Source organism: Amia ocellicauda, unplaced genomic scaffold, assembly GCF_036373705.1.
Source record: "Amia ocellicauda isolate fAmiCal2 unplaced genomic scaffold, fAmiCal2.hap1 HAP1_SCAFFOLD_80, whole genome shotgun sequence".
Classification (NCBI taxonomy): domain Eukaryota; kingdom Metazoa; phylum Chordata; class Actinopteri; order Amiiformes; family Amiidae; genus Amia; species Amia ocellicauda.
Genome location: NW_027103006.1, coordinates 107,501 through 126,283, shown reverse-complemented (window position 1 = coordinate 126,283; position 18,783 = coordinate 107,501). Strand labels below are relative to the sequence as shown.

Here is an 18,783-nt window from a genome sequence, read left to right as displayed (position 1 = left end):
ATCTGAAATAATGATGAAATTGCGTGTATCCAAAGTTAAAACTCGTGATTTGTCGCCCTCTGGTGTGTAAAAGATGCAAAAGCTTACAGCACCTGGTATTCCCAGGCGGTCTCCCATCCAAGTACTGACCAGGCCCGAGCCTGCTTAGCTTCCGAGATCGGACGAGATCGGGCGTATTCAGGCTAGTATGGCCGTAAGCCAGGGAAGCTGTCCCTGACGCTCTACTTAAAGGGAAGGCAATATCCGTTTCTGCCGCTCATACTTGCAGTTGAACTGTCTCTCTACTCTAAAGTCCGGGACACACCAGCGCGCCGCAGACAGTCCCTGCTAACACGAAACGTTGTGGCAACGTTGTGCGTTAGCTGGGGTGCCACACCAGACCGGAACTATATATTACAAAACGAACACATTGTCTTGATAAAACAGCTGTAATTGAGTGCCTGACACGCCAGTCAAGCGCAATCTTGAGAAGGTGTGCATTTCAGTAAGGATTTCAATTGACATGCAGTATGAAACTGAAAGGAGGTTGCATCACTATGATGCATAACATTGCATGTATTGTATTTTCAAGTGTGTGCATTCATCCTGTTGTCATTTTGTTTTGAAAGCAGAAGAATCATTCAACAGGTTGCTGAGACAAATGTAAACCAGTAAAACATATGAAGAGAAACAAACCTTGAATATAAGTTCAGTTGTTTAAACATTTGACAAACTATGGTGAGGGGGTAAGAAAACACACAAATCCAGCAGCTCCTGTATTTCAATACACCAGAACCCAATATTATTGGCGAGTCGGGTAGTCCATCATCACAGTTCGAGGGCAGGCATCATTTCAGTAATTTCATCCCGTTGCATTCACATCCGTGCCTTGAATGAGATTGAATGTGATCTTTGCTCTCAAGTATGTTCCCAAGTTTTACACTTTCGTGCTTTGCATGAATGGGAATGGAACCGTGTGTGTTGAATGAGGCTCCTTGTGAGCACTGAACTTTGTCCGGTGGAGTTCCTTTTTGTGTTGCTGTAATTGTGTAATTTCTCGATGAGAAAGATTAGGCAACATTTAGTCACTTCTAGCCATGATGCTCAATTTATTTACGAATGTACCCTAGTTACTAGGGACCGTTTACGTTGGAGAACAAGATCTATTGTATGCCTGTGTATTCGGGGAAGTCAAATCTGAAATAATGATGAAATTGCGTGTATCCAAAGTTAAAACTCGTGATTTGTCGCCCTCTGGTGTGTAAAAGATGCAAAAGCTTACAGCACCTGGTATTCCCAGGCGGTCTCCCATCCAAGTACTGACCAGGCCCGAGCCTGCTTAGCTTCCGAGATCGGACGAGATCGGGCGTATTCAGGCTAGTATGGCCGTAAGCCAGGGAAGCTGTCCCTGACGCTCTACTTAAAGGGAAGGCAATATCCGTTTCTGCCGCTCATACTTGCAGTTGAACTGTCTCTCTACTCTAAAGTCCGGGACACACCAGCGCGCCGCAGACAGTCCCTGCTAACACGAAACGTTGTGGCAACGTTGTGCGTTAGCTGGGGTGCCACACCAGACCGGAACTATATATTACAAAACGAACACATTGTCTTGATAAAACAGCTGTAATTGAGTGCCTGACACGCCAGTCAAGCGCAATCTTGAGAAGGTGTGCATTTCAGTAAGGATTTCAATTGACATGCAGTATGAAACTGAAAGGAGGTTGCATCACTATGATGCATAACATTGCATGTATTGTATTTTCAAGTGTGTGCATTCATCCTGTTGTCATTTTGTTTTGAAAGTAGAAGAATCATTTTTGCTGAGGTTGCTGAGACAAATGTAAACCAGTAAAACATATGAAGAGAAACAAACCTTGAATATAAGTTCAGTTGTTTAAACATTTGACAAACTATGGTGAGGGGGTAAGAAAACACACAAATCCAGCAGCTCCTGTATTTCAATACACCAGAACCCAATATTATTGGCGAGTCGGGTAGTCCATCATCACAGTTCGAGGGCAGGCATCATTTCAGTAATTTCATCCCGTTGCATTCACATCCGTGCCTTGAATGAGATTGAATGTGATCTTTGCTCTCAAGTATGTTCCCAAGTTTTACACTTTCGTGCTTTGCATGAATGGGAATGGAACCATGTGTGTTGAATGAGGCTCCTTGTGAGCACTGAACTTTGTCCGGTGGAGTTCCTTTTTGTGTTGCTGTAATTGTGTCATTTCTCGATGAGAAAGATTAGGCAACATTTAGTCACTTCTAGCCATGATGCTCAATTTATTTATGAATGTACCCTAGTTACTAGGGACCGTTTACGTTGGAGAACAAGATCTATTGTATGCCTGTGTATTTGGGGAAGTCAAATCTGAAATAATGATGAAATTGCGTGTATCCAAAGTTAAAACTCGTGATTTGTCGCCCTCTGGTGTGTAAAAGATGCAAAAGCTTACAGCACCTCGTATTCCCAGTCGGTCTCCCATCCAAGTACTGACCAGGCCCGAGCCTGCTTAGCTTCCGAGATCGGACGAGATCGGGCGTATTCAGGCTAGTATGGCCGTAAGCCAGGGAGGCTGTCCCTGACGCTCTACTTAAAGGGAAGGCAATATCCGTTTCTGCCGTTCATACTTACAGTTGAACTGTCTCTCTACTCTAAAGCCCGGGACACACCAGCGCACCGCAGACAGTCCCTGCTAACACGCCACGTTGTGGCAACATTGTGGCAACGTTGTGCGTTAGCTGGGGTGCCACACCAGACCGGAACTATATATTACAAAACGAACACATTGTCTTGATAAAACAGCTGTAATTGAGTGCCTGACACGCCAGTCAAGCGCAATCTTGAGAAGGTGTGCATTTCAGTAAGGATTTCAATTGACATGCAGTATGAAACTGAAAGGAGGTTGCATCACTATGATGCATAACATTGCATGTATTGTATTTTCAAGTGTGTGCATTCATCCTGTTGTCATTTTGTTTTGAAAGTAGAAGAATCATTTTTGCTGAGGTTGCTGAGACAAATGTAAACCAGTAAAACATATGAAGAGAAACAAACCTTGAATATAAGTTCAGTTGTTTAAACATTTGACAAACTATGGTGAGGGGGTAAGAAAACACACAAATCCAGCAGCTCCTGTATTTCAATACACCAGAACCCAATATTATTGGCGAGTCGGGTAGTCCATCATCACAGTTCGAGGGCAGGCATCATTTCAGTAATTTCATCCCGTTGCATTCACATCCGTGCCTTGAATGAGATTGAATGTGATCTTTGCTCTCAAGTATGTTCCCAAGTTTTACACTTTCGTGCTTTGCATGAATGGGAATGGAACCGTGTGTGTTGAATGAAGCTCCTTGTGAGCACTGAACTTTGTCCGGTGGAGTTCCTTTTTGTGTTGCTGTAATTGTGTCATTTCTCGATGAGAAAGATTAGGCAACATTTAGTCACTTCTAGCCATGATGCTCAATTTATTTACGAATGTACCCTAGTTACTAGGGACCGTTTACGTTGGAGAACAAGATCTATTGTATGCCTGTGTATTTGGGGAAGTCAAATCTGAAATAATGATGAAATTGCGTGTATCCAAAGTTAAAACTTGTGATTTGTCGCCCTCTGGTGTGTAAAAGATGCAAAAGCTTACAGCACCTGGTATTCCCAGGCGGTCTCCCATCCAAGTACTGACCAGGCCCGAGCCTGCTTAGCTTCCGAGATCGGACGAGATCGGGCGTATTCAGGCTAGTATGGCCGTAAGCCAGGGAGGCTGTCCCTGACGCTCTACTTAAAGGGAAGGCAATATCCGTTTCTGCCGTTCATACTTACAGTTGAACTGTCTCTCTACTCTAAAGCCCGGGACACACCAGCGCGCCGCAGACAGTCCCTGCTAACACGCCACGTTGTGGCAACATTGTGGCAACGTTGTGCGTTAGCTGGGGTGCCACACCAGACCGGAACTATATATTACAAAACGAACACATTCTCTTGATAAAACAGCTGTAATTGAGTGCCTGACACGCCAGTCAAGCGCAATCTTGAGAAGGTGTGCATTTCAGTAAGGATTTCAATTGACATGCAGTATGAAACTGAAAGGAGGTTGCATCACTATGATGCATAACATTGCATGTATTGTATTTTCAAGTGTGTGCATTCATCCTGTTGTCATTTTGTTTTGAAAGCAGAAGAATCATTCAACAGGTTGCTGAGACAAATGTAAACCAGTAAAACATATGAAGAGAAACAAACCTTGAATATAAGTTCAGTTGTTTAAACATTTGACAAACTATGGTGAGGGGGTAAGAAAACACACAAATCCAGCAGCTCCTGTATTTCAATACACCAGAACCCAATATTATTGGCGAGTCGGGTAGTCCATCATCACAGTTCGAGGGCAGGCATCATTTCAGTAATTTCATCCCGTTGCATTCACATCCGTGCCTTGAATGAGATTGAATGTGATCTTTGCTCTCAAGTATTTTCCCAAGTTTTACACTTTCGTGCTTTGCATTAATGGGAATGGAACCGTGTGTGTTGAATGAGGCTCCTTGTGAGCACTGAACTTTGTCCGGTGGAGTTCCTTTTTGTGTTGCTGTAATTGTGTCATTTCTCGATGAGAAAGATTAGGCAACATTTAGTCACTTCTAGCCATGATGCTCAATTTATTTACGAATGTACACTAGTTACTAGGGACCGTTTACGTTGGAGAACAAGATCTATTCTATGCCTGTGTATTTGGGGAAGTCAAATCTGAAATAATGATGAAATTGCGTGTATCCAAAGTTAAAACTCGTGATTTGTCGCCCTCTGGTGTGTAAAAGATGCAAAAGCTTACAGCACCTGGTATTCCCAGGCGGTCTCCCATCCAAGTACTGACCAGGCCCGAGCCTGCTTAGCTTCCGAGATCGGACGAGATCGGGCGTATTCAGGCTAGTATGGCCGTAAGCCAGGGAGGCTGTCCCTGACGCTCTACTTAAAGGGAAGGCAATATCCGTTTCTTCCGCTCATACTTGCAATTGAACTGTCTCTCTACTCTAAAGTCCGGGACACACCAGCGCGCCGCAGACAGTCCCTGCTAACACGAAACGTTGTGGCAACGTTGTGCGTTAGCTGGGGTGCCACACCAGACCGGAACTATATATTACAAAACGAACACATTGTCTTGATAAAACAGCTGTAATTGAGTGCCTGACACGCCAGTCAAGCGCAATCTTGAGAAGGTGTGCATTTCAGTAAGGATTTCAATTGACATGCAGTATGAAACTGAAAGGAGGTTGCATCACTATGATGCATAACATTGCATGTATTGTATTTTCAAGTGTGTGCATTCATCCTGTTGTCATTTTGTTTTGAAAGCAGAAGAATCATTCAACAGGTTGCTGAGACAAATGTAAACCAGTAAAACATATGAAGAGAAACAAACCTTGAATATAAGTTCAGTTGTTTAAACATTTGACAAACTATGGTGAGGGGGTAAGAAAACACACAAATCCAGCAGCTCCTGTATTTCAATACACCAGAACCCAATATTATTGGCGAGTCGGGTAGTCCATCATCACAGTTCGAGGGCAGGCATCATTTCAGTAATTTCATCCCGTTGCATTCACATCCGTGCCTTGAATGAGATTGAATGTGATCTTTGCTCTCAAGTATGTTCCCAAGTTTTACACTTTCGTGCTTTGCATGAATGGGAATGGAACCATGTGTGTTGAATGAGGCTCCTTGTGAGCACTGAACTTTGTCCGGTGGAGTTCCTTTTTGTGTTGCTGTAATTGTGTCATTTCTCGATGAGAAAGATTAGGCAACATTTAGTCACTTCTAGCCATGATGCTCAATTTATTTATGAATGTACCCTAGTTACTAGGGACCGTTTACGTTGGAGAACAAGATCTATTGTATGCCTGTGTATTTGGGGAAGTCAAATCTGAAATAATGATGAAATTGCGTGTATCCAAAGTTAAAACTCGTGATTTGTCGCCCTCTGGTGTGTAAAAGATGCAAAAGCTTACAGCACCTCGTATTCCCAGTCGGTCTCCCATCCAAGTACTGACCAGGCCCGAGCCTGCTTAGCTTCCGAGATCGGACGAGATCGGGCGTATTCAGGCTAGTATGGCCGTAAGCCAGGGAGGCTGTCCCTGACGCTCTACTTAAAGGGAAGGCAATATCCGTTTCTGCCGTTCATACTTACAGTTGAACTGTCTCTCTACTCTAAAGCCCGGGACACACCAGCGCACCGCAGACAGTCCCTGCTAACACGCCACGTTGTGGCAACATTGTGGCAACGTTGTGCGTTAGCTGGGGTGCCACACCAGACCGGAACTATATATTACAAAACGAACACATTGTCTTGATAAAACAGCTGTAATTGAGTGCCTGACACGCCAGTCAAGCGCAATCTTGAGAAGGTGTGCATTTCAGTAAGGATTTCAATTGACATGCAGTATGAAACTGAAAGGAGGTTGCATCACTATGATGCATAACATTGCATGTATTGTATTTTCAAGTGTGTGCATTCATCCTGTTGTCATTTTGTTTTGAAAGTAGAAGAATCATTTTTGCTGAGGTTGCTGAGACAAATGTAAACCAGTAAAACATATGAAGAGAAACAAACCTTGAATATAAGTTCAGTTGTTTAAACATTTGACAAACTATGGTGAGGGGGTAAGAAAACACACAAATCCAGCAGCTCCTGTATTTCAATACACCAGAACCCAATATTATTGGCGAGTCGGGTAGTCCATCATCACAGTTCGAGGGCAGGCATCATTTCAGTAATTTCATCCCGTTGCATTCACATCCGTGCCTTGAATGAGATTGAATGTGATCTTTGCTCTCAAGTATGTTCCCAAGTTTTACACTTTCGTGCTTTGCATGAATGGGAATGGAACCGTGTGTGTTGAATGAAGCTCCTTGTGAGCACTGAACTTTGTCCGGTGGAGTTCCTTTTTGTGTTGCTGTAATTGTGTCATTTCTCGATGAGAAAGATTAGGCAACATTTAGTCACTTCTAGCCATGATGCTCAATTTATTTACGAATGTACCCTAGTTACTAGGGACCGTTTACGTTGGAGAACAAGATCTATTGTATGCCTGTGTATTTGGGGAAGTCAAATCTGAAATAATGATGAAATTGCGTGTATCCAAAGTTAAAACTTGTGATTTGTCGCCCTCTGGTGTGTAAAAGATGCAAAAGCTTACAGCACCTGGTATTCCCAGGCGGTCTCCCATCCAAGTACTGACCAGGCCCGAGCCTGCTTAGCTTCCGAGATCGGACGAGATCGGGCGTATTCAGGCTAGTATGGCCGTAAGCCAGGGAGGCTGTCCCTGACGCTCTACTTAAAGGGAAGGCAATATCCGTTTCTGCCGTTCATACTTACAGTTGAACTGTCTCTCTACTCTAAAGCCCGGGACACACCAGCGCGCCGCAGACAGTCCCTGCTAACACGCCACGTTGTGGCAACATTGTGGCAACGTTGTGCGTTAGCTGGGGTGCCACACCAGACCGGAACTATATATTACAAAACGAACACATTCTCTTGATAAAACAGCTGTAATTGAGTGCCTGACACGCCAGTCAAGCGCAATCTTGAGAAGGTGTGCATTTCAGTAAGGATTTCAATTGACATGCAGTATGAAACTGAAAGGAGGTTGCATCACTATGATGCATAACATTGCATGTATTGTATTTTCAAGTGTGTGCATTCATCCTGTTGTCATTTTGTTTTGAAAGCAGAAGAATCATTCAACAGGTTGCTGAGACAAATGTAAACCAGTAAAACATATGAAGAGAAACAAACCTTGAATATAAGTTCAGTTGTTTAAACATTTGACAAACTATGGTGAGGGGGTAAGAAAACACACAAATCCAGCAGCTCCTGTATTTCAATACACCAGAACCCAATATTATTGGCGAGTCGGGTAGTCCATCATCACAGTTCGAGGGCAGGCATCATTTCAGTAATTTCATCCCGTTGCATTCACATCCGTGCCTTGAATGAGATTGAATGTGATCTTTGCTCTCAAGTATTTTCCCAAGTTTTACACTTTCGTGCTTTGCATGAATGGGAATGGAACCGTGTGTGTTGAATGAGGCTCCTTGTGAGCACTGAACTTTGTCCGGTGGAGTTCCTTTTTGTGTTGCTGTAATTGTGTCATTTCTCGATGAGAAAGATTAGGCAACATTTAGTCACTTCTAGCCATGATGCTCAATTTATTTACGAATGTACACTAGTTACTAGGGACCGTTTACGTTGGAGAACAAGATCTATTCTATGCCTGTGTATTTGGGGAAGTCAAATCTGAAATAATGATGAAATTGCGTGTATACAAAGTTAAAACTCGTGATTTGTCGCCCTCTGGTGTGTAAAAGATGCAAAAGCTTACAGCACCTGGTATTCCCAGGCGGTCTCCCATCCAAGTACTGACCAGGCCCGAGCCTGCTTAGCTTCCGAGATCGGACGAGATCGGGCGTATTCAGGCTAGTATGGCCGTAAGCCAGGGAAGCTGTCCCTGACGCTCTACTTAAAGGGAAGGCAATATCCGTTTCTGCCGCTCATACTTGCAGTTGAACTGTCTCTCTACTCTAAAGTCCGGGACACACCAGCGCGCCGCAGACAGTCCCTGCTAACACGAAACGTTGTGGCAACGTTGTGCGTTAGCTGGGGTGCCACACCAGACCGGAACTATATTTTACAAAACGAACACATTGTCTTGATAATACAGCTGTAATTGAGTGCCTGACATGCCAGTCAAGCGCAATCTTGAGAAGGTGTGCATTTCAGTAAGGATTTCAATTGACATGCAGTATGAAACTGAAAGGAGGTTGCATCACTATGATGCATAACATTGCATGTATTGTATTTTCAAGTGTGTGCATTCATCCTGTTGTCATTTTGTTTTGAAAGCAGAAGAATCATTCAACAGGTTGCTGAGACAAATGTAAACCAGTAAAACATATGAAGAGAAACAAACCTTGAATATAAGTTCAGTTGTTTAAACATTTGACAAACTATGGTGAGGGGGTAAGAAAACACACAAATCCAGCAGCTCCTGTATTTCAATACACCAGAACCCAATATTATTGGCGAGTCGGGTAGTCCATCATCACAGTTCGAGGGCAGGCATCATTTCAGTAATTTCATCCCGTTGCATTCACATCCGTGCCTTGAATGAGATTGAATGTGATCATTGCTCTCAAGTATGTTCCCAAGTTTTACACTTTCGTGCTTTGCATGAATGGGAATGGAACCGTGTGTGTTGAATGAGGCTCCTTGTGAGCACTGAACTTTGTCCGGTGGAGTTCCTTTTTGTGTTGCTGTAATTGTGTCATTTCTCGATGAGAAAGATTAGGCAACATTTAGTCACTTCTAGCCATGATGCTCAATTTATTTACAAATGTACACTAGTTACTAGGGACCGTTTACGTTGGAGAACAAGATCTATTGTATGCCTGTGTATTTGGGGAAGTCAAATCTGAAATAATGATGAAATTGCGTGTATCCAAAGTTAAAACTCGTGATTTGTCGCCCTTTGGTGTGTAAAAGATGCAAAAGCTTACAGCACCTGGTATTCCCAGGCTGTCTCCCATCCAAGTACTGACCAGGCACGAGCCTGCTTAGCTTCCGAGATCGGGCGTATTCAGGCTAGTATGGCCGTAAGCCAGGAAGGCTGTCCCTGACGCTCTACTTAAAGGGAAGGCAATATCCGTTTCTGCCGCTCATACTTGCAGTTGAACTGTCTCTCTACTCTAAAGCCCGGGACACACCAGCGCGCTGCAGCCAGTCCCTGCTTACATGCCACGTTGTGGCAACATTGTGGCAACGTTGTGCGTTAGCTGGGGTGCCACACCAGACCAGAACTATATATTACAAAACGAACACATTGTCTTGATAAAACAGCTGTAATTGCGTGCCTGACACGCCAGTCAAGCGCAATCTTGAGAAGGTGTGCATTTCAGTAAGGATTTCAATTGACATGCAGTATGAAACTGAAAGGAGGTTGCATCACTATGATGCATAACATTGCATGTATTGTATTTTCAAGTGTGTGCATTCATCCTGTTGTCATTTTGTTTTGAAAGCAGAAGAATCATTCAACAGGTTGCTGAGACAAATGTAAACCAGTAAAACATATGAAGAGAAACATACCTTGAATATAAGTTCAGTTGTTTAAACATTTGACAAACTATGGTGAGGGGGTAAGAAAACACACAAATCCAGCAGCTCCTGTATTTCAATACACCAGAACCCAATATTATTGGCGAGTCGGGTAGTCCATCATCACAGTTCGAGGGCAGGCATCATTTCAGTAATTTCATCCCGTTGCATTCACATCCGTGCCTTGAATGAGATTGAATGTGATCTTTGCTCTCAAGTATGTTCCCAAGTTTTACACTTTCGTGCTTTGCATGAATGGGAATGGAACCGTGTGTGTTGAATGAGGCTCCTTGTGAGCACTGAACTTTGTCCGGTGGAGTTCCTTTTTGTGTTGCTGTAATTGTGTCATTTCTCGATGAGAAAGATTAGGCAACATTTAGTCACTTCTAGCCATGATGCTCAATTTATTTACGAATGTACCCTAGTTACTAGGGACCGTTTACGTTGGAGAACAAGATCTATTGTATGCCTGTGTATTTGGGGAAGTCAAATCTGAAATAATGATGAAATTGCGTGTATCCAAAGTTAAAACTCGTGATTTGTCGCCCTCTGGTGTGTAAAAGATGCAAAAGCTTACAGCACCAGGTATTCCCAGGCGGTCTCCCATCCAAGTACTGACCAGGCCCGAGCCTGCTTAGCTTCCGAGATCGGACGAGATCGGGCGTATTCAGGCTAGTATGGCCGTAAGCCAGTGAGGCTGTCCCTGACGCTCTACTTAAAGGGAAGGCAATATCCGTTTCTGCCGTTCATACTTACAGTTGAACTGTCTCTCTACTCTAAAGCCCGGGACACACCAGCGCGCCGCAGACAGTCCCTGCTAACACGCCACGTTGTGGCAACATTGTGGAAACGTTGTGCGTTAGCTGGGGTGCCACACCAGACCGGAACTATATATTACAAAACGAACACATTGTCTTGATAAAACAGCTGTAATTGAGTGCCTGACACGCCCGTCAAGCGCAATCTTGAGAAGGTGTGCATTTCAGTAAGGATTTCAATTGACATGCAGTATGAAACTGAAAGGAGGTTGCATCACTATGATGCATAACATTGCATGTATTGTATTTTCAAGTGTGTGCATTCATCCTGTTGTCATTTTGTTTTGAAAGCAGAAGAATCATTCAACAGGTTGCTGAGACAAATGTAAACCAGTAAAACATATGAAGAGAAACAAACCTTGAATATAAGTTCAGTTGTTTAAACATTTGACAAACTATGGTGAGGGGGTAAGAAAACACACAAATCCAGCAGCTCCTGTATTTCAATACACCAGAACCCAATATTATTGGCGAGTCGGGTAGTCCATCATCACAGTTCGAGGGCAGGCATCATTTCAGTAATTTCATCCCGTTGCATTCACATCCGTGCCTTGAATGAGATTGAATGTGATCTTTGCTCTCAAGTATGTTCCCAAGTTTTACACTTTCGTGCTTTGCATGAATGGGAATGGAACCGTGTGTGTTGAATGAGGCTCCTTGTGAGCACTGAACTTTGTCCGGTGGAGTTCCTTTTTGTGTTGCTGTAATTGTGTCATTTCTCGATGAGAAAGATTAGGCAACATTTAGTCACTTCTAGCCATGATGCTCAATTTATTTACGAATGTACCCTAGTTACTAGGGACCGTTTACGTTGGAGAACAAGATCTATTGTATGCCTGTGTATTTGGGGAAGTCAAATCTGAAATAATGATGAAATTGCGTGTATCCAAAGTTAAAACTCGTGATTTGTCGCCCTCTGGTGTGTAAAAGATGCAAAAGCTTACAGCACCTGGTATTCCCAGGCGGTCTCCCATCCAAGTACTGACCAGGCCGGAGCCTGCTTAGCTTCCGAGATCGGACGAGATCGGGCGTATTCAGGCTAGTATGGCCGTAAGCCGGGGAGGCTGTCCCTGATGCTCTACTTAAAGGGAAGGCAATATCCGTTTCTGCCGCTCATACTTGCAGTTGAACTGTCTCTCTACTCTAAAGTCCGGGACACACCAGCGCGCCGCAGACAGTCCCTGCTAACACGAAACGTTGTGGCAACGTTGTGCGTTAACTGGGGTGCCACACCAGACCGGAACTATATTTTACAAAACGAACACATTGTCTTGATAATACAGCTGTAATTGAGTGCCTGACACGCCAGTCAAGCGCAATCTTGAGAAGGTGTGCATTTCAGTAAGGATTTCAATTGACATGCAGTATGAAACTGAAAGGAGGTTGCATCACTATGATGCATAACATTGCATGTATTGTATTTTCAAGTGTGTGCATTCATCCTGTTGTCATTTTGTTTTGAAAGCAGAAGAATCATTCAACAGGTTGCTGAGACAAATGTAAACCAGTAAAACATGTGAAGAGAAACAAACCTTGAATATAAGTTCAGTTGTTTAAACATTTGACAAACTATGGTGAGGGGGTAAGAAAACACACAAATCCAGCAGCTCCTGTATTTCAATACACCAGAACCCAATATTATTGGCGAGTCGGGTAGTCCATCATCACAGTTCGAGGGCAGGCATCATTTCAGTAATTTCATCCCGTTGCATTCACATCCGTGACTTGAATGAGATTGAATGTGATCTTTGCTCTCAAGTATGTTCCCAAGTTTTACACTTTCGTGCTTTGCATGAATGGGAATGGAACCGTGTGTGTTGAATGAGGCTCCTTGTGAGCACTGAACTTTGTCCGGTGGAGTTCCTTTTTGTGTTGCTGTAATTGTGTCATTTCTCGATGAGAAAGATTAGGCAACATTTAGTCACTTCTAGCCATGATGCTCAATTTATTTACGAATGTACCCTAGTTACTAGGGACCGTTTACGTTGGAGAACAAGATCTATTGTATGCCTGTGTATTTGGGGAAGTCAAATCTGAAATAATGATGAAATTGCGTGTATCCAAAGTTAAAACTCGTGATTTGTCGCCCTCTGGTGTGTAAAAGATGCAAAAGCTTACAGCACCTGGTATTCCCAGGCGGTCTCCCATCCAAGTACTGACCAGGCCAGAGCCTGCTTAGCTTCCGAGATCGGACGAGATCGGGCGTATTCAGGCTAGTATGGCCGTAAGCCAGGGAGGCTGTCCCTGACGCTCTACTTACAGGGAAGGCAATATCCTTTTCTGCCGTTCATACTTACAGTTGAACTGTCTCTCTACTCTAAAGCCCGGGACACACCAGTGCGCCGCAGACAGTCCCTGCTAACACGCCACGTTGTGGCAACGTTGTGGCAACGTTGTGCGTTAGCTGGGGTGCCACACCAGACCGGAACTATATTTTACAAAACGAACACATTGTCTTGATAAAACAGCTGTAATTGAGTGCCTGACACGCCAGTCAAGCGCAATCTTGAGAAGGTGTGCATTTCAGTAAGGATTTCAATTGACATGCAGTATGAAACTGAAAGGAGGTTGCATCACTATGATGCATAACATTGCATGTATTGTATTTTCAAGTGTGTGCATTCATCCTGTTGTCATTTTGTTTTGAAAGCAGAAGAATCATTCAACAGGTTGCTGAGACAAATGTAAACCAGTAAAACATATGAAGAGAAACAAACCTTGAATATAAGTTCAGTTGTTTAAACATTTGACAAACTATGGTGAGGGGGTAAGAAAACACACAAATCCAGCAGCTCCTGTATTTCAATACACCAGAACCCAATATTATTGGCGAGTCGGGTAGTCCATCATCACAGTTCGAGGGCAGGCATCATTTCAGTAATTTCATCCCGTTGCATTCACATCCGTGCCTTGAATGAGATTGAATGTGATCTTTGCTCTCAAGTATGTTCCCAAGTTTTACACTTTCGTGCTTTGCATGAATGGGAATGGAACCGTGTGTGTTGAATGAGGCTCCTTGTGAACACTGAACTTTGTCCGGTGGAGTTCCTTTTTGTGTTGCTGTAATTGTGTCATTTCTCGATGAGAAAGATTAGGCAACATTTAGTCACTTCTAGCCATGATGCTCAATTTATTTACGAATGTACCCTAGTTACTAGGGACCGTTTACGTTGGAGAACAAGATCTATTGTATGCCTGTGTATTTGGGGAAGTCAAATCTGAAATAATGATGAAATTGCGTGTATCCAAAGTTAAAACTCGTGATTTGTCGCCCTCTGGTGTGTAAAAGATGCAAAAGCTTACAGCACCTGGTATTCCCAGGCGGTCTCCCATCCAAGTACTGACCAGGCCCGAGCCTGCTTAGCTTCCGAGATCGGACGAGATCGGGCGTATTCAGGCTAGAATGGCCGTAAGCCGGGGAAGCTGTCCCTGACGCTCTACTTAAAGGGAAGGCAATATCCGTTTCTGCCGCTCATACTTGCAGTTGAACTGTCTCTCTACTCTAAAGTCCGGGACACACCAGCGCGCCGCAGACAGTCCCTGCTAACACGAAACGTTGTGGCAACGTTGTGCGTTAGCTGGGGTGCCACACCAGACCGGAACTATATTTTACAAAACGAACACATTGTCTTGATAAAACAGCTGTAATTGAGTGCCTGACACGCCAGTCAAGCGCAATCTTGAGAAGGTGTGCATTTCAGTAAGGATTTCAATTGACATGCAGTATGAAACTGAAAGGAGGTTGCATCACTATGATGCATAACATTGCATGTATTGTATTTTCAAGTGTGTGCATTCATCCTGTTGTCATTTTGTTTTGAAAGCAGAAGAATCATTCAACAGGTTGCTGAGACAAATGTAAACCAGTAAAACATATGAAGAGAAACAAACCTTGAATATAAGTTCAGTTGTATAAACATTTGACAAACTATGGTGAGGGGGTAAGAAAACACACAAATCCAGCAGCTCCTGTATTTCAATACACCAGAACCCAATATTATTGGCGAGTCGGGTAGTCCATCATCACAGTTCGAGGGCAGGCATCATTTCAGTAATTTCATCCCGTTGCATTCACATCCGTGCCTTGAATGAGATTTAATGTGATCTTTGCTCTCAAGTATGTTCCCAAGTTTTACACTTTCGTGCTTTGCATGAATGGGAATGGAACCGTGTGTGTTGAATGAGGCTCCTTGTGAGCACTGAACTTTGTCCGGTGGAGTTCCTTTTTGTGTTGCTGTAATTGTGTCATTTCTCGATGAGAAAGATTAGGCAACATTTAGTCACTTCTAGCCATGATGCTCAATTTATTTACGAATGTACCCTAGTTACTAGGGACCGTTTACGTTGGAGAACAAGATCTATTGTATGCCTGTGTATTTGGGGAAGTCAAATCTGAAATAATGATGAAATTGCGTGTATCCAAAGTTAAAACTCGTGATTTGTCGCCCTCTGGTGTGTAAAAGATGCAAAAGCTTACAGCACCTGGTATTCCCAGGCGGTCTCCCATCCAAGTACTGACCAGGCCAGAGCCTGCTTAGTTTCCGAGATCGGACGAGATCGGGCGTATTCAGGCTAGTATGGCCGTAAGCCAGGGAGGCTGTCCCTGACGCTCTACTTAAAGGGAAGGCAATATCCTTTTCTGCCGTTCATACTTACAGTTGAACTGTCTCTCTACTCTAAAGCCCGGGACACACCAGTGCGCCGCAGACAGTCCCTGCTAACACGCCACGTTGTGGCAACGTTGTGGCAACGTTGTGCGTTAACTGGGGTGCCACACCAGACCGGAACTATATTTTACAAAACGAACACATTGTCTTGATAATACAGCTGTAATTGAGTGCCTGACACGCCAGTCAAGCGCAATCTTGAGAAGGTGTGCATTTCAGTAAGGATTTCAATTGACATGCAGTATGAAACTGAAATGAGGTTGCATCACTATGATGCATAACATTGCATGTATTGTATTTTCAAGTGTGTGCATTCATCCTGTTGTCATTTTGTTTTGAAAGCAGAAGAATCATTCAACAGGTTGCTGAGACAAATGTAAACCAGTAAAACATATGAAGAGAAACAAACCTTGAATATAAGTTCAGTTGTTTAAACATTTGACAAACTATGGTGAGGGGGTAAGAAAACACACAAATCCAGCAGCTCCTGTATTTCAATACACCAGAACCCAATATTATTGGCGAGTCGGGTAGTCCATCATCACAGTTCGAGGGCAGGCATCATTTCAGTAATTTCATCCCGTTGCATTCACATCCGTGCCTTGAATGAGATTGAATGTGATCTTTGCTCTCAAGTATGTTCCCAAGTTTTACACTTTCGTGCTTTGCATGAATGGGAATGGAACCGTGTGTGTTGAATGAGGCTCCTTGTGAGCACTGAACTTTGTCCGGTGGAGTTCCTTTTTGTGTTGCTGTAATTGTGTCATTTCTCGAAGAGAAAGATTAGGCAACATTTAGTCACTTCTAGCCATGATGCTCAATTTATTTACGAATGTACCCTAGTTACTAGGGACCGTTTACGTTGGAGAACAAGATCTATTGTATGCCTGTGTATTTGGGGAAGTCAAATCTGAAATAATGATGAAATTGTGTGAATCCAAAGTTAAAACTCGTGATTTGTCGCCCTCTGGTGTGTAAAAGGTGCAAAAGCTTACAGCACCTGGTATTCCCAGGCGGTCTCCCATCCAAGTACTGACCAGGCCCGAGCCTGCTTAGCTTCCAAGATCGGACGAAATCAGGCGTATTCAGGCTAGTACGGCCGTAAGCCAGGGAGGCTGTCCCTGACGCTCTACTTAAAGGGAAGGCAATATCCGTTTCTGCCGCTCATACTTGCAGTTGAACTGTCTCTCTACTCTAAAGTCCGGGACACACCAGCGCGCCGCAGACAGTCCCTGCTAACACGAAACGTTGTGGCAACGTTGTGCGTTAGCTGGGGTGCCACACCAGACCGGAACTATATTTTACAAAACGAACACATTGTCTTGATAAAACAGCTGTAATTGAGTGCCTGACACGCCAGTCAAGCGCAATCTTGAGAAGGTGTGCATTTCAGTAAGGATTTCAATTGCCATGCAGTATGAAACTGAAAGGAGGTTGCATCACTATGATGCATAACATTGCATGTATTGTATTTTCAAGTGTGTGCATTCATCCTGTTGTCATTTTGTTTTGAAAGCAGAAGAATCATTCAACAGGTTGCTGAGACAAATGTAAACCAGTAAAACATATGAAGAGAAACAAACCTTGAATATAAGTTCAGTTGTTTAAACATTTGACAAACTATGGTGAGGGGGTAAGAAAACACACAAATCCAGCAGCTCCTGTATTTCAATACACCAGAACCCAATATTATTGGCGAGTCGGGTAGTCCATCATCACAGTTCGAGGGCAGGCATCATTTCAGTAATTTCATCCCGTTGCATTCACATCCGTGCCTTGAATGAGATTGAATGTGATCTTTGCTCTCAAGTATGTTCCCAAGTTTTACACTTTCGTGCTTTGCATGAATGGGAATGGAACCGTGTGTGTTGAATGAGGCTCCTTGTGAGCACTGAACTTTGTCCGGTGGAGTTCCTTTTTGTGTTGCTGTAATTGTGTCATTTCTCGATGAGAAAGATTAGGCAACATTTAGTCACTTCTAGCCATGATGCTCAATTTATTTACGAATGTACCCTAGTTACTAGGGACCGTTTACGTTGGAGAACAAGATCTATTGTATGCCTGTGTATTTGGGGAAGTCAAATCTGAAATAATGAAGAAATTGCGTGTATCCAAAGTTAAAACTCGTGATTTGTCGCCCTCTGGTGTGTAAAAGATGCAAAAGCTTACAGTACCTGGTATTCCCAGGCGGTCTCCCATCCAAGTACTGACCAGGCCGGAGCCTGCTTAGCTTCCGAGATCGGACGAGATCGGGCGTATTCAGGCTAGTATGGCCGTAAGCCGGGGAGGCTGTCCCTGATGCTCTACTTAAAGGGAAGGCAATATCCGTTTCTGCCGCTCATACTTGCAGTTGAACTGTCTCTCTACTCTAAAGTCCGGGACACACCAGCGCGCCGCAGACAGTCCCTGCTAACACGAAACGTTGTGGCAACGTTGTGCGTTAGCTGGGGTGCCACACCAGACCGTAACTGTATTTTACAAAACGAACACATTGTCTTGATAAAACAGCTGTAATTGAGTGCCTGACACGCCAGTCAAGCGCAATCTTGAGAAGGTGTGCATTTCAGTAAGGATTTCAATTGACATGCAGTATGAAACTGAAAGGAGGTTGCATCACTATGATGCATAACATTGCATGTATTGTATTTTCAAGTGTGTGCATTCATCCTGTTGTCATTTTGTTTTGAAAGCAGAAGAATCATTCAACAGGTTGCTGAGACAAATGTAAACCAGTAAAACATATGAAGAGAAACAAACCTTGAATATAAGTTCAGTTGTTTAAACATTTGACAAACTATGGTGAGGGGGTAAGAAAACACACAAATCCAGCAGCTCCTGTATTTCAATACACCAGAACCCAATATTATTGGCGAGTCGGGTAGTCCATCATCACAGTTCGAGGGCAGGCATCATTTCAGTAATTTCATCCCGTTGCATTCACATCCGTAATTGAATGAGATTGAATGTGATCTTTGCTCTCAAGTATGTTCCCAAGTTTTACACTTTCGTGCTTTGCATGAATGGGAATGGAACCGTGTGTGTTGAATGAGGCTCCTTGTGAGCACTGAACTTTGTCCGGTGGAGTTCCTTTTTGTGTTGCTGTAATTGTGTCATTTCTCGATGAGAAAGATTAGGCAACATTTAGTCACTTCTAGCCATGATGCTCAA

The 18,783-nt window shown here is 43.5% G+C and overlaps 15 non-coding genes and 1 pseudogene across 15 annotated transcripts; all 16 read right to left on the bottom strand.

The window, feature by feature from the left end:
* Positions 1-80: 80 nt before the first annotated feature.
* On the bottom strand, positions 81-199 carry LOC136743763 (5S ribosomal RNA). Its single transcript, XR_010815788.1, has one exon. It is a non-coding gene; the product is annotated as a 5S ribosomal RNA (ribosomal RNA).
* A 1,055-nt stretch (positions 200-1,254) lies between these two features.
* LOC136743762 (5S ribosomal RNA) lies at positions 1,255-1,373 on the bottom strand. The gene has a single exon (XR_010815787.1). It is a non-coding gene; the product is annotated as a 5S ribosomal RNA (ribosomal RNA).
* Positions 1,374-2,431: 1,058 nt separating this feature from the next.
* On the bottom strand, positions 2,432-2,550 carry LOC136743665 (5S ribosomal RNA). Its single transcript, XR_010815719.1, has one exon. It is a non-coding gene; the product is annotated as a 5S ribosomal RNA (ribosomal RNA).
* A 1,069-nt stretch (positions 2,551-3,619) lies between these two features.
* Positions 3,620-3,738, bottom strand: LOC136743761 (5S ribosomal RNA). The gene has a single exon (XR_010815786.1). It is a non-coding gene; the product is annotated as a 5S ribosomal RNA (ribosomal RNA).
* A 1,066-nt stretch (positions 3,739-4,804) lies between these two features.
* On the bottom strand, positions 4,805-4,923 carry LOC136743759 (5S ribosomal RNA). The gene has a single exon (XR_010815784.1). It is a non-coding gene; the product is annotated as a 5S ribosomal RNA (ribosomal RNA).
* A 1,055-nt stretch (positions 4,924-5,978) lies between these two features.
* LOC136743664 (5S ribosomal RNA) lies at positions 5,979-6,097 on the bottom strand. The gene has a single exon (XR_010815718.1). It is a non-coding gene; the product is annotated as a 5S ribosomal RNA (ribosomal RNA).
* A 1,069-nt stretch (positions 6,098-7,166) lies between these two features.
* Positions 7,167-7,285, bottom strand: LOC136743758 (5S ribosomal RNA). The gene has a single exon (XR_010815783.1). It is a non-coding gene; the product is annotated as a 5S ribosomal RNA (ribosomal RNA).
* A 1,066-nt stretch (positions 7,286-8,351) lies between these two features.
* Positions 8,352-8,470, bottom strand: LOC136743757 (5S ribosomal RNA). The gene has a single exon (XR_010815782.1). It is a non-coding gene; the product is annotated as a 5S ribosomal RNA (ribosomal RNA).
* Positions 8,471-9,525: 1,055 nt separating this feature from the next.
* LOC136743748 (uncharacterized) lies at positions 9,526-9,634 on the bottom strand (annotated as a pseudogene).
* A 1,066-nt stretch (positions 9,635-10,700) lies between these two features.
* Positions 10,701-10,819, bottom strand: LOC136743483 (5S ribosomal RNA). The gene has a single exon (XR_010815543.1). It is a non-coding gene; the product is annotated as a 5S ribosomal RNA (ribosomal RNA).
* Positions 10,820-11,885: 1,066 nt separating this feature from the next.
* On the bottom strand, positions 11,886-12,004 carry LOC136743575 (5S ribosomal RNA). The gene has a single exon (XR_010815632.1). It is a non-coding gene; the product is annotated as a 5S ribosomal RNA (ribosomal RNA).
* Positions 12,005-13,059: 1,055 nt separating this feature from the next.
* Positions 13,060-13,178, bottom strand: LOC136743519 (5S ribosomal RNA). Its single transcript, XR_010815578.1, has one exon. It is a non-coding gene; the product is annotated as a 5S ribosomal RNA (ribosomal RNA).
* Positions 13,179-14,244: 1,066 nt separating this feature from the next.
* Positions 14,245-14,363, bottom strand: LOC136743543 (5S ribosomal RNA). The gene has a single exon (XR_010815602.1). It is a non-coding gene; the product is annotated as a 5S ribosomal RNA (ribosomal RNA).
* Positions 14,364-15,418: 1,055 nt separating this feature from the next.
* LOC136743660 (5S ribosomal RNA) lies at positions 15,419-15,537 on the bottom strand. Its single transcript, XR_010815714.1, has one exon. It is a non-coding gene; the product is annotated as a 5S ribosomal RNA (ribosomal RNA).
* Positions 15,538-16,603: 1,066 nt separating this feature from the next.
* LOC136743700 (5S ribosomal RNA) lies at positions 16,604-16,722 on the bottom strand. The gene has a single exon (XR_010815753.1). It is a non-coding gene; the product is annotated as a 5S ribosomal RNA (ribosomal RNA).
* Positions 16,723-17,777: 1,055 nt separating this feature from the next.
* LOC136743634 (5S ribosomal RNA) lies at positions 17,778-17,896 on the bottom strand. Its single transcript, XR_010815688.1, has one exon. It is a non-coding gene; the product is annotated as a 5S ribosomal RNA (ribosomal RNA).
* Between the last annotated feature and the right edge of the window lie 887 nt (positions 17,897-18,783).